Consider the following 12,967-nt stretch of genomic DNA (forward strand, 5'->3'; position numbering starts at 1 on the left):
CATAACATGAAAATAAAGAGGAAATGCCCAATCCCTGTTTGGGGAGAAAAAATAAGAATATGAGACTATACCCAAGGAGGATAGATTTGGACCTTCTGGAGAAGGGAAAGCAGAATAGCTAACAGACTCATCATAAGGTTTGATGAGAGCCTATGGAGATAGCTGCCCAGGTTGTCTTCTTCAAGCATGTATCAAAGTAGCATTGGTTAAAGTGCCTTCCATGGGATGTGAAAAAGAAATTCACAGGAAGATGGAGGAGGAGGAACTCAATATTTATAGACACTTGGGAAAGTCCAAGTTAAATAAATTTCTTTTTTGTACAATATTGTAGAGCCTTTAATATAGATTCTAACCTATTGAGACCTTGAAAAAGCAGGGTAAATATTTAGTTTCCCAAATTTACTTGACCACAGAATCCTCCTACACCAGAGCATCTTATGAGACCAGTATTTTGCTGAATTCACATTGGTAAAACCCCTGCGTTAGAGACAAAAAGGAGTGCACTTACTCATAAGCCATAAACTATTTCTCCCTCTGGCTGTGGGTGTGGGGGCAAGTCACACCTCCAGGAGAATCCTGGTGAGCATCTCCAGCAATTCTGGTGTCTTGGGTAGGAAACTAAGGGATGTAGGGCAGAGGCAATGCTCTAGTCTCTTCCTCCGCCATGAGTCATAATTTTAGAAGAAAGAGGCACATGTGGGGAACACAGAGCTGGTTGGTCTGTAGCTGATCTGAGAATGACTGTTCTTCTGGACCATGGATTTCGGTACTGGAATGACAGGCACCTGGCAAGGCATTGGGAGCTTGTCAAATAAACCAAGAGGAAAATTTTTGGCCAGAGACTTGAAGACCAAACAGGAGAGCTTTAAAGTGAGGTTTAAAGGGGATAAAGTAGAATGTTCACATGAAATTCTAAAATCACAGCCCACGGAGGGGCAGCAGGTGTGAGCTAGAAATAAGAGGCCTGGCAGCTCTCCCAAAGAACTGGCAGGGAGGAGCAGCAGGGTCACATCCACAGTGAGGACATGTTTGCCAACTGCATAGTGAGGGGGCAGAGTGAACAGGTCGTGTTCATTAGGGGAAAAGAGCGACCTCCGAGATAGCAGAGATTGCGTGGGGTAGACCCATGACCTAAATACCAGGCTAGGTGGGGGCAACAAGGTCACATGATTGCAGTCACTGAAATGGGTGTTATGAGTGTATACACGAGGATAAGAAGTCACAGACGTCAGAGTGGAAGCAAAGCCGAGAGCATATGGATGAGATTTTCAAAAGGGCAAAATAGAAAGGATTTGCTGGCGGTGTCTACTACAGTCTTCTCAGGCAGAGTGAGGCTCTGGCTGATGCTTTCCTATTTAAGATTTTTCAAACTGGCACAGGCAGAAGATGGAATAGGGATGGGAAGGGGGTATTTACCCAGGCATCTGCCCCATCTAATGAATTGTTGACTTGCCTCGCTAACAATGTCATGACTTAAAAGGTAGAAGAAGCATGGAGGGAACGACTTACTCTATTAATTCTGATGAGGAGGCATCCAACTGGTTGATGGTGTGGAAGGCACAGGAAACTTAGAAGCAATTAACCAGATCATCATGTAGTCTTATGATAGCAAAAGGAAGAAATATGAGGGATCCTTACACTGTACCCTTTACTACCCTTCCCACCTCTACTTCTCACTGCCTCTGGCACCTCCAGTCCCATCCTAATAAGAACTCCAAGGCCAGTGCCGTGGTGTAGTGGTTAAGTTCAGTGCGCTCCACTTTGGCAGCCCGGGTTCACGGGTTTGGATCCCGGGCACAGACCTACACCACTTGTCAGCCATGCTGTGGTGGCAACCCACATACAAAATAGAGGAAGATTGGCACAGGTGTTAGCTCAGGGCTAATCTTCCTCAATGAAAAAAAAGAGGAAGGTTGGCAACAGATGTTAGCTCAGGGCAAATCTTCCTCAGCACACACACACACACAAAAAAAAAGAACTCCAGCCCAGTCTTCAGGGTGGCCATCAGGGATTTTAGGGGGAAAGAGTCACCATGTTTATTTCCCAGTAAGTTGAGGAAAGCAAAGATTCCCCAATCTCAATTCAGCAGGAAAGACAAGCCACTTGTATTTCAAGTTGGAACTCAGAATCTATGAGGCCACAAAGCCAGTTTTATACATGGCAGTGAAGATCTGTTGCACCATGCTTTGAGTGTATATCATATGACCCGTACATACATTTTCGATTTATATTCCCAACAACCCCTGCAAGGTAGGTAATATCATCCCAATTCAAAGATGAAGAAACTAAGGGACAGAGACTAAATAACTTGCCCAAGACCACATGGCAAGTAAGTGACTGACCTGTGGCTTGAACCCAGGCCTTTCTGACTTCTAACCAGAGCTTCTTCAGCTCCACCAAGCTGTCTCCAAAACTAGACACTGGATACATAATGGGTTAGTTGGCTCTTAGAGGTTAGCCTGGGAATCCAACCTCAACATAACAGTGTTTCTATGGGGAAATGTGCTCAGAGTGACAACAACCGGCTTAACCAAGGAACTTTTGTAACCTGACCTATCATAAATTGGGCGCTGCCTCATGCCCAGAAAGGCTGGTTGTGAGAGGGAGAGACTCATTCAGCCTGCATCCCCTCAGACGTCATGATCCCATTCCAGTCTAGCTTTGCATTTTCAAGGAACAACAGTCTCAAATGCAACTACAAAATAACCACCGTAGTACCTCCCACAGAAGGTAGATGTGAGGACCACATGAGGGGGACCCTTTGGTTTATAAAGCAGCTAGTGCAGTTCCAGCACACAATAAACATTGGATAAGTGGGGACTGAGATGATTCCCAATAGCTGGGGGCTGAGCTGGAGCGGGAGGGATGGGAGAGGGACGGCTCTCTCGGGACCCATTTGGCAATTACAGTAGGGGGAGAGTGTGGGCCTGCTTCTGGGGTTGCCTCTGCTCACCCAGACAGTTCCTAGTTTCTAGGCTTGGTTGGTCAGAACTCAGGAAGTGGCCTTTCTCAGCAAGAGCTCAATTCCAGCAAAGTGGCCCACCTTCTCTAGGCATTCAGGGCTTATGATCTAATCAGCCGTCCTCGCCCACCTGGGCCTTAATGGTCCCCGCCTGCCTTCAAATACCAGCTTCCTGGGCTGATGGATGCCTGAATGCTGGGAAAGCCTAGTTCAGAATCAAAAACCTACACGACAGCTAAGCAATCATTACAGAACCTGAAGACACACATACCCGTCTGCCTCTGCCCCACTCCCTCCAGCATGGGATTTCTTTTTGTCCCCGTGTTTGACTTGGCTGTCTGAGAACTGTGAGAGCCAGCTTATTCAGGGCCCTCTAGCCTCAGCCGAATCGGCCTGAAGGGGATTTTCTTTCCACGAGTAAATCTTCAAAGGGAGAAAGGATTGCTAAGGAGCAGCCAAACTCTGTGAGATTTTTTTTTTTTTTTTTTTTTTTTGGTGGGGGAAGGGAGATATTTTCTCTGGCAAGGACAGATACTGACTAGAAAAACACCCTGGAGACTCAGGCCCTCGGGAGAGGAAAACTCGAGCTGCCTCACCAGCTGTCTCTCCTGAGGGTCACCCCCAAAGAGGCAGGACCATGTGGTGGCATTCACATCATTGCGGCAGTTCTCAGGTTGGGCTGTGGGGCCTCAGAGAGACCCCGTGGCCACAGATAGGCAGTGTCTGTGAGCACGCTTAGCTTCCGTGGCTCAAGAGAATCAGAGAAGCCTCTCAGTTTCAGGCTGTGTGTGTGCCCACTGGTGCACACGTGTGTCCCCGGGTGCTGCAGTGGGGGAGGATCCGATTTCAGACTTCGGCAGACTTTGTGCTGGAGTCCTGCCCTTAGCAGGAGATATTGTCAGGGTCAGACAGAATTCGGGAGAGCTATCAAAGGAGAATATGTGCACAGTCCATAGAAACAAACTGTCTTATGTGGAAGAGAAGGGTCCCTGTTCAGAAGGAGTAGATTCTTTGGAGCCAGTCTTACCCTGGAAGGGTTGGAGAGGCTGCTCTGGACATGAGGCCAGTGGGTTTGGCTCTTTGCTATTTTGGGGCAAGAGTAGAGACCAGAGACCAATGGGGAGGCCCAAACCACAGACTGCAAAGAGTGCCAGAGGGTGCTGAGCAGCCAGAGCCGGGGTCTCGTGGCCATGCTGGGATCTCGTGGCCATGCCCGTGGCCTGAGTGGTAGATGTGAGCAAACCCAGCCCACAAGCATGAACGAGAATGGCCGGCAGCTTTGCAGTCACTAACTCTTGTGGCTTTGGCTGACTTTTCCACTTCTCTCAGATGCCTCTGGGGCATAGCAATGGGGGCCAGAGGGAGTGGGAAGGTAAGGTTTAAGGACTGGAAGTCGGGAGCTGGGGGTTGAATTCCAGCTCTGCACCTCCCAGCACATCAAGGACTGGTGTCAGTTCCCCAACCTGTGCCGTGAGAAGGCTGCTATGGCTTAGAAGAGACCCACCATCTGGAGCTGGCACGGAGTAGTAGTTCTGCATGCACCCTTTTACTATCAAATAGTGCACTGTTTTTGTTCATTCCTCATCACCCCTCACATGGGTGCCATATTGAATAAGATTTCTGTCAACCAAAAAGTTGTTCTAAGTAATAATTTGTTTTGCCATTTTTATTATTCAACATCCATTTGCCATTCAGCCAGTGCCTCTGGTTACCAAAAGGTAACCAATGTAATTGATTTAATTCCATTCCATGTCAAAAAAGTTTTACCCACTAGTTAGTCTATGCAGTCTTTATTATGAGTAAATGCACAAATACTATTCCACATTAAGAAATGTTGACTACTTTTATCCTTTGGAAGATTCCTTGGAACCTGTGATCCCCTGGCTGGGAATCCCTGGACCCCAAAATCCCATTAAGTGCAAACAATCTGTCATCTGCGATTTTACAGGTAATTTTTCACACATGAAAATGACTTAAGACGTGCCTTCATAGGTTATCAAGAGGATTCCATATTTATACTATAAAATACCCCTAGGCAGGTTTCTCTCTCCTTTCTTGGTCTTTTTTTTTTCTTTAGCCCCTTCTTGCGCTCTCCCCTCACTTTTGTTCCCCATGTTTCTGCCCACCCCCTCCTGTTCTCTAGTCTCGAGTCCTTCCATCCATTCACCACCCTAGATTTTCTGAGTGCCATGAACACCAGTCTTGTTTCGAGTATGGAAAAAAGCCAGGGAATACCTTGCCCCTTGAAGCTGAAATACACAGAGCCAAGACAAATCTGTTGGCAGGAACAGCGGGCACAAGAGTCACACTCGGAGAACAAAAACAGCTATTTATAAAGCCTCCTTCCTGATCGCTGGGGGTTCGCTTTCCCTTGACCAAAGGGGCTACTGCCCCTGCTTGGAAAAGATTCCTCCATCCACAGCTCCGTGCCTGAGGGTCACCGAGTGCCCATTCCAATGAGCAGTGAGAACAGGGGACGGCATGCAGGGTAGATTAGATGTGGTGACAAGCTCTCTGATGGGCCAGGGCAGCTGGGTGTGCGGGTGACACAGATGGCCCCTGCAGCACCTGTGAGTGACGGTCACGGGCCCCTTACAGGACTCGACATCCTGGCCTTAGAGCCAAGCCCACCTGCCTTGGCTGTTGTTTTTCTTTCTTAAATCTTTGATCTAAACTTCCGTTAACATAATTACTAAACTTCCAAAGGCACTTGGGATTCAAATAATGTAAAATGATAACAGAGAAAGTATTCTCAATGTTATTACTAACATTGATCATTAAATTATAATTCAGCTCAAGTAGCATTTGCCCTTCCTGCGTTACTATCATACCTGTTTGGTTTTGCTAGATTATTATTTACATTGGTAACCTGACACTAGTCTACTGTCTTCAGCAGGAGTAGCAATCACACTACCACTAACCCAGCAAACCCATAAGAGTCTTGAGTGAGATCATTTGTTTTGTTTTTCAGTTGAGATGAACCTTATGAAAATTTATAATTAATGTACCCAAGTAGCCTTTTGGCTAAGCATAGTTTTCCCCAGGTGTGTAGTTTTTGGCCAATACAGTGTTCTTTTAAAAAGTTGAATTAGTTGCCAACTCTAATAATCAGGAGATTTTACATAAAAACACATATTTCTGGCTTCTCTCTAAAAAAGCCCATCCTTCTACCTGGCGGCAGTTGTGGGGCACATGGGCCCTCCCACCCTGTCCTGTATTGTGTTATCTCCACTTGTTCAGGGAGCTTAAAGAAGCCTTAGAAATCAGCTGTTCTGAGCCCTTCAATGTAGGATGAGGAAATTGAAGCCAGGAGACCCCAAGTAACTTATGGTGTCACATGCTAGTGTGTATAGGAACTGGGGCTGGAAGGCAGGTCTCCTGCCTGCTGGCCTAGCATGGCCTCCACCACTTAATTCTGCCTCCACAGCACAACACAGAACACCATCTTGTGGGTAGAATCTGTTTCGCCGGCTGACACAGAAGCCTGACTGTTTGAGTCATGACCCACTCAGAGAATCTGATTATCAAAGTCCAAACCACAAAGAGGAATACCTTCACTTCAAGGGCTCCTATTTCTAGAAATAGCTGTAGTGTCCTCTCTGGAGCCTTTTAAGCTCAATGAAATGGTTTCATGTTTTGATGACTTCAAAAGTCCATCACTCTTAAAACTTCTAGAGTATCAAAAAAGGGCCATCAGAGGCTCGTTGCCTTTGCTGGTAAAAATGCCCAGCAGCTAGCTTGGTTTTACTTGTGGACATCCTTGAAAACAGGCTATTTGTAGGCTGTCAGGATAATGACTAAATCCAGCCCTAATTTGCTGACAAATATAAAAGAACATTTTTAATTAGTCTCATTTTTCCCTCATCTGTCAAATGAAAAGATTCAACTAACTAGTGTGCAATCGATGTTATTTTTCTTATAAAGCAGAGGGAAATTGAGAAAACCCAGAAATAGAGTCAACCCACGTGTCACTGCTGCTGTTTGCCACTCCTCCATGTGACTGAAAGTCCCCTGGAGCCCAGATTAGGGTCTTCTGCCTCAAGAACGGGTTCACCTAGGTAGTGTAGAGCCTGACAGTGACCCTAGGAGTTTCGTGGACCTGGAAATCAGCCTCAGACAACTGGTTAAGGATTAGTCATCTCCAGCTGAAAGGTGATTATGAGAAGGAAAGAAATGGTGGGCCAAAAAAAACTCAGGAAGAGAGATGCAGAAAAAGCATTCCAGAAGTCATTAAAACATTGTTGGTTTTAGTTTCTTCAAAAAATATTGGCTGCCTGGGATCGACCCCCACACTGCTCCTGCCCCTACCCCCTGGAGCCGCTGGGGGATGAGTTTCCTTCCCAGTGATTGTGTCTCCTAGCAACAAGAAAGAACAGTTAGTGAGCACTTACCATGCATGAAACACCTGCTCCGGGCTCTGCGTTTTGCCACTAGAGCTTTACGACTTTGTTGGTTAGAGAATAATAGTCCCATTTTGTAGAAGAAGAAATGAAGGTTCAAAGAACTTAAATAAGCCAGAAAGTGGCAGAGCCAGGCATGAACCCTAGCCTCTCAGATTGCGAATGCCATGTTCTTGGACAACTGAAGGTGAAACAGACAAAAGCCAGTCAGTGTCCATGCAGCAGCAGCAATCCTCCAGTAAGGGCTAAGAGTAAAATGGCTGGAGAGACATCCTCAAAAAAGAAGAAACACTGGTATTCACGCTCTCTGGTTGGCAGAGAGAGTGGGGGCTGCGTCTCCCACCTCAAATTATAAGGTATCACATGCCGATAGGCTCTTACCAAAGGCTTTGGGAAGGTGCTGGTACTAGTAAAGGAAGAGGAGGAAAGGCAACATGAGACAGAGGAGAATTCACTTGCATCTGTGAATTTCCTTATTTGTAGCAACAGTAGCTATTCATAGGGGTTCTTCTGAGAGTGGAAAGAGATAATATATGTAAACTGTTTAGCAGAGTGCAAAACCAAAAGGCCAAACCCTTCCTGACAGAGGCTTTCTCTACCTCCAGGTCAATAAATAACCTGTCAGCACTCCCTGCTATACAGATCTGCTCTGCCAGTGTAGACAGAACAAAGACTCCAGATTACTGCTCCCCAGGTGTCTTGGTATGCAATGACAGTAGGCTGGGAGTATGGTTTCCTTCCTGATCTCATAGCAGCTGAGAAAACGGGCAGCCAGTAACCTGCAGGGAACCTCGCCTCAGATCAGCCTGTCAGTGAGGTCCTTGGCAACAACATCCCAACATATACAAAGAAAGGTTCTGTCTTATCTTCTCTTATGTCGCTTGGCCTGAAGCCAACCTCCACCTCAGGGCCCACCATTAATGGCTGACCTCAGTCCTGCAGGGCCCTGGGAGCCATCTTTACCTGATCAGCCTTTATCCCAATAGGAAGCTCTTCCTGTCTCTGTCCCTACCCTCATGGCCCCTCCTTTGTACATTCAACCATTTTGGTGGCTGGGACATAGGCAACCAAAATAATCCCCGTTTATATTATCTCAAATAAAGGCTAGTGGCTATTTTTCTGAGTAACCAGATAAGTGACCTTCATTAGGAAGAGAGTATTTTGATTATTGACAAGGCATCAGGAGCATTCAGTCAACAAATTTTTAATGTGTATAGGGGATGAGGGCTTTCTATAGACCAAGACCTGTTCTAGAAGATTTTACATATCTCATTTAATTTTTACAACACTCTGTGAGTTAAGTATTAGCCCATTTTATGGGTAAAGAGGCTTAGAAAAGTAAAAACTTTGCTCAAAGTTACACGACCCATAAGGGCATTCATCATTGAACCCAGGGCTCTTTGATTCTGTTCTGGGGTCTCTGCATTAGGCAACACTGCCCTGTCTTATTATGAGTGGCCGAAAATGGCCCATGTTTAACCTAAAGTGGGAGGTACCTAAAGTGCAATTTATGTTTGTCTCCCGGCTTTCCCTGTTCCACTCTATGTTGGGAATGGTTCAAGGGCACAATTTCTGCCCCATTTCTGGGTGAGCTGAGAGAAGAAAAGGTACAGGGCATCCTAGGAGCATCTGGTTTTGCCAGGAATCAACTCTAGTCTTCCTGACTCTCTGAAACTGTGTAGATTCAAAACCAGGAGTTTCTGTGACAAATCTGATTCACGCTCCTCTAGAACTCCCCTAGCCACTGGGAGCTGGGAGGGCCTGACAATCTTCATCAGACAGCCTTTCCTAGGATGTGATGCAACCACTAACATCCCAGGCCCCGAAGCGCATCCGTTTAACTACCTGGCAAAGGAGAACCACAGCAGTCTAGTAAGTGAAATAGGAGTGCACAACACCACACTATACAATATGCAAACACATCCTATGATGGGGTGGCAGGGTAGCAGAGCACAGGCTCTGAGGTCAGACAGTCAGGGTTGGGTGCCCCCTCTGCATTTACTTGCTCTGCAACCTCAGGAAAGTTACTTAACCTCCACAAGTCTTAGTTTCCTTATTTGTAGCAGCAGTACCTACCTCATACGGCTCTTCTGAGAACTGAAAGAGATAATGTATGCAAAATGTTTAGCAGAGTGCAAAACTAAAGGGCCATGGGAATAGAATGTATTCACTTCTAACTAAAACGTCGCTGAGGTAAAAGAGAAGAAATAAAAGTTCTTAGATTTTGAACACGTAGTCTCATGTGGGTCAGAGGTCAAATGTTAGCACCTTGGTAAAGCTATTAAAAGTATGTAAACTTTATGAGGGCACAGGTCCTGCCTTTAATATTTATCACTTATCTCCAGGCCCTACGCAGTGCCTTGCCCGTAGTAGGGCTCAGTAGATATTCTGTGGATGGAGCAATGGATGAATGGATGAATGAATGCATGGATGGATGGATAGAATGATGGATGGGTGGATGGATGGATGGATGGATGGATGGATGGATGGATGGATGGATGGATGGGCCAAAAAACAAAAGAGCTATCCTTAAATTACAAAGAGGACTGCCACTGGAGAATTGATCTCCTGTGCCCCTCTCTCAGCGAATGGCACGTGTCATCTATCATGCAGTCTAAGACAAAAACTTCCATGTCACTTTGTCTGCTCCTTCTCACTCACTCCTTACAACCAACCAACCCTGTCAGTTCTACCTCATAAATTTTAGCTTGTGAATCCATTCTCTTTTCCCAAACTCTACTGTCACTACCTTTGTTCAGGCCCTTCCCAATTCTCTCTTGGATTTCTACACCACCTCCAAACTATTCTTCAGGCCTCCAGTCTGTACCCACTCCTTCCAATCCACTCTCCACACTTGGGACAGAGTGATCTTTAAAAAGCACAAATCTGATCAGGTCACTACTGCCACCTGCCTACCACCACCCCCACTTAAGGATGGTCCATGACACACTATAGACTTTAAGATAAAGCCCAAACACCTAAGCATGGCATCCCTAGCCTTTATAATCTTGCTCCTGTCTGCCTCTACAGCCTTACCTGGCCAATCCGTACCCCCCTTGAGTTCCAGGTCCCCTCCAGCAGGTTTATGTTCTTTCTTGCCTTGTGCCGTTGCTTGGGCTTCTTCCTCTGCCTGGGATGCTCTTCTTCCACCTTCTCTGTTCCCTTCCACATCCTTCGGAACTCAAGCCTGGCATCACCTCCCTAGGATGCTTCTTTAACTGCCCCTGGCCCACTAAGAATTGGATGTCCCTCCTCCTAGATACTCCCAGTGCTTAGTCCTTAGCCCAAGACTATGGTCTGTTTCTTTGTCTGTCCTCCGCAGATACCTGGCTCATGGAGTCCTGTGTTTTGTTCTTCATTGTACCTATTACACCCCCATCTAATCCTGGCACAATGAATGTTTCTTGAATTGGTGAACACTTTGTCTCACACCAAACAGGCACTTTCTCAGAAGCATATTCGCAATCAACATCACATCTTTAGACAATTGTGTGACCAGACAAGATAATTAACCAAGGATTAGGCTGTGGTCTATGACTCTGGGCAAGTCTATTAGATTAGAAATGTGGGGAACATATGTTTTTAACCAAAAGTCAAGACACATGATCTGACAAATATGATCACACGTTTTTCTGTCCCAGAAAAATTTGAATATATAATATCTACGGCTACCCAACCTGATCTGTCATTTTTGCCTTACGACATTATCCAAATATGCCAACTCAAGACATTGAAATAATAGCTACTATGTAAGTAGCTAACATTCCTGGTGAGCTTACTATGCAGCAAACATTATAAGTGCTTTGCAATCATCTCATTTAATCTTCTTAACTACCCTTTGAAGCAGATCTTTTTATTATCTCCATTTTACAGAGGAGCAAATTGAGACTTAAAAACTTGCCAAAGGTTACACAGCCAGCAATGGACAAGTAGTCTGTTTGATACTCTCAGTCATTCTGTGAAACTGACCTAACCATGACCTCTTAACCTTATTAGATCATCAGAAGAGCCACTTCTGGGCAAAAATAGCTTGTGGCTTCCGGAAATTTTTATTAAAACTCTAAATCTCCTGGCAATAACTTTCAAAAGTCATGATTCAGACCAGCAGTGATATTTGAAAATGGAATCACAGTGCAGGTCTCCTGGTTACAGAAATGCTCTCACTGCCGGAGAGGAATGCTCAGCCTTGACATTTATGACAATCTGTGTTTTTCCTGTTACTGGGTCTTTTGCCATCATTGTCTATTGAAAGGCACTGACCCTCATTCTTTCCTCCCTGAGAAATCCTCTTTCAAGTTTAATCGGTCTGTCCTCTTCCTTGGTTATCATTTCATTGGGATCTAGAGCAATGTTTCTCAAAGTCCTGACAACTGACCACCTACATAAAGATCACCTAGTCACTCATAAAATGCATATTCCCGGGCCCCATCCCACAACTATCACATAGAATCTCTACAGATTGAATCCCAGGAAGCAGCATTTTAATCACATTCCCCAGGTCATTCTTATGATCACTAGTGTTTCAGAAGCACAAATGTAGTCTCCAGATCCTCACAACTCCAAGTGTGACCCCTGGACCCGCATCAGCAGCTTGTTAGAAAACAAGGAAGTCTTGGGTCTCAATCCTGAACTACCAAATCAGAATTTGCATTTTAATGAAATCCCCAGGCAATTTGTCTTCACATTACTGTGCACACAGAGAACCAGTGATTTAGAACAGTGTTTCCTGATATTTTTTCATACTGTGGCATGCACAAAAAACAATACCATTTGTCTGGCATACAGGTGAGAATGCCTGCTGTGACATCGGGGTTCAGCCTGGCCCCATGAAGGCTGAGGAGGTGGGTGTCTCAGGCATACCAGTGCCGCAGCGCACTGGTTGAGAAGCGCTGGTCTACTTAAAGAACACCCAGTTCCTCTGACTTTCTTCATAAGACATAACTCCCTAAATCTTGCTCCTTTTTACTTCCTTCATCATTTATCATTTCTTTTCATGTATACTAAGAGTCGGAAAGGCTACTTCCCAATCAACCAGATCTTAGAAATCTTCTTGCAATAGAAGAACACAGTCTCATCTTCAAGCTCTAGGTGGACTCTTTCAGAAATGCAGAAAGAAAAGTTGTGTCTGTTATTTTGAAGAGTCATCTGCTACGGCCTAAAGAATACTAGGAAGAAATAAGAGCCTTCTTCCTTCTGAGGAATGCTCCTTTCCTCTTAGTCCACAAATCTGAGGACGCAGGATTAGCAATATGCAAGGTGGCTTCCCTTCTCCTGAAGAAGGTGCCAAGAAGAATGTGATTTTGTTTAATCCTTCCTTAGCAAAATCTGCCAGCTTATAAACTGGACAGGTGTCCCTTCTCTTCACCAGCCCCTGATAATGGGACAACAGTTGGGATGGAAGGAATGGAATACCTTCAGAAACACTTCCTGGTGAGACCATCTGATCAAAATGACCAAGTGTCGGGATACACCATCTGACTTGCAAAGCCCCCAGCTACATGGGAACCCCATTGTTTGTTTTTTTCCCTGCTAAGGGTAATGTTGAAAATTTTTAAAACTTAAAATGGTGAACTCTTACTTTGAAGCAAATACAACAAGGTCCACC

General features: G+C 45.3%; 1 protein-coding gene across 1 annotated transcript in view; it reads left to right on the forward strand.

Annotated features, from left to right (window-relative positions):
- DGKG (diacylglycerol kinase gamma) overlaps nt 1-12,967 on the forward strand; it is a 156,441-nt gene that overhangs the window by 84,760 nt on the left and 58,714 nt on the right. The window lies entirely within an intron of this gene.

This window comes from Ceratotherium simum, chromosome 15, assembly GCF_057802395.1.
Source record: "Ceratotherium simum simum isolate JZ-2026a chromosome 15, ASM5780239v1, whole genome shotgun sequence".
Lineage (NCBI taxonomy): Eukaryota > Metazoa > Chordata > Mammalia > Perissodactyla > Rhinocerotidae > Ceratotherium > Ceratotherium simum.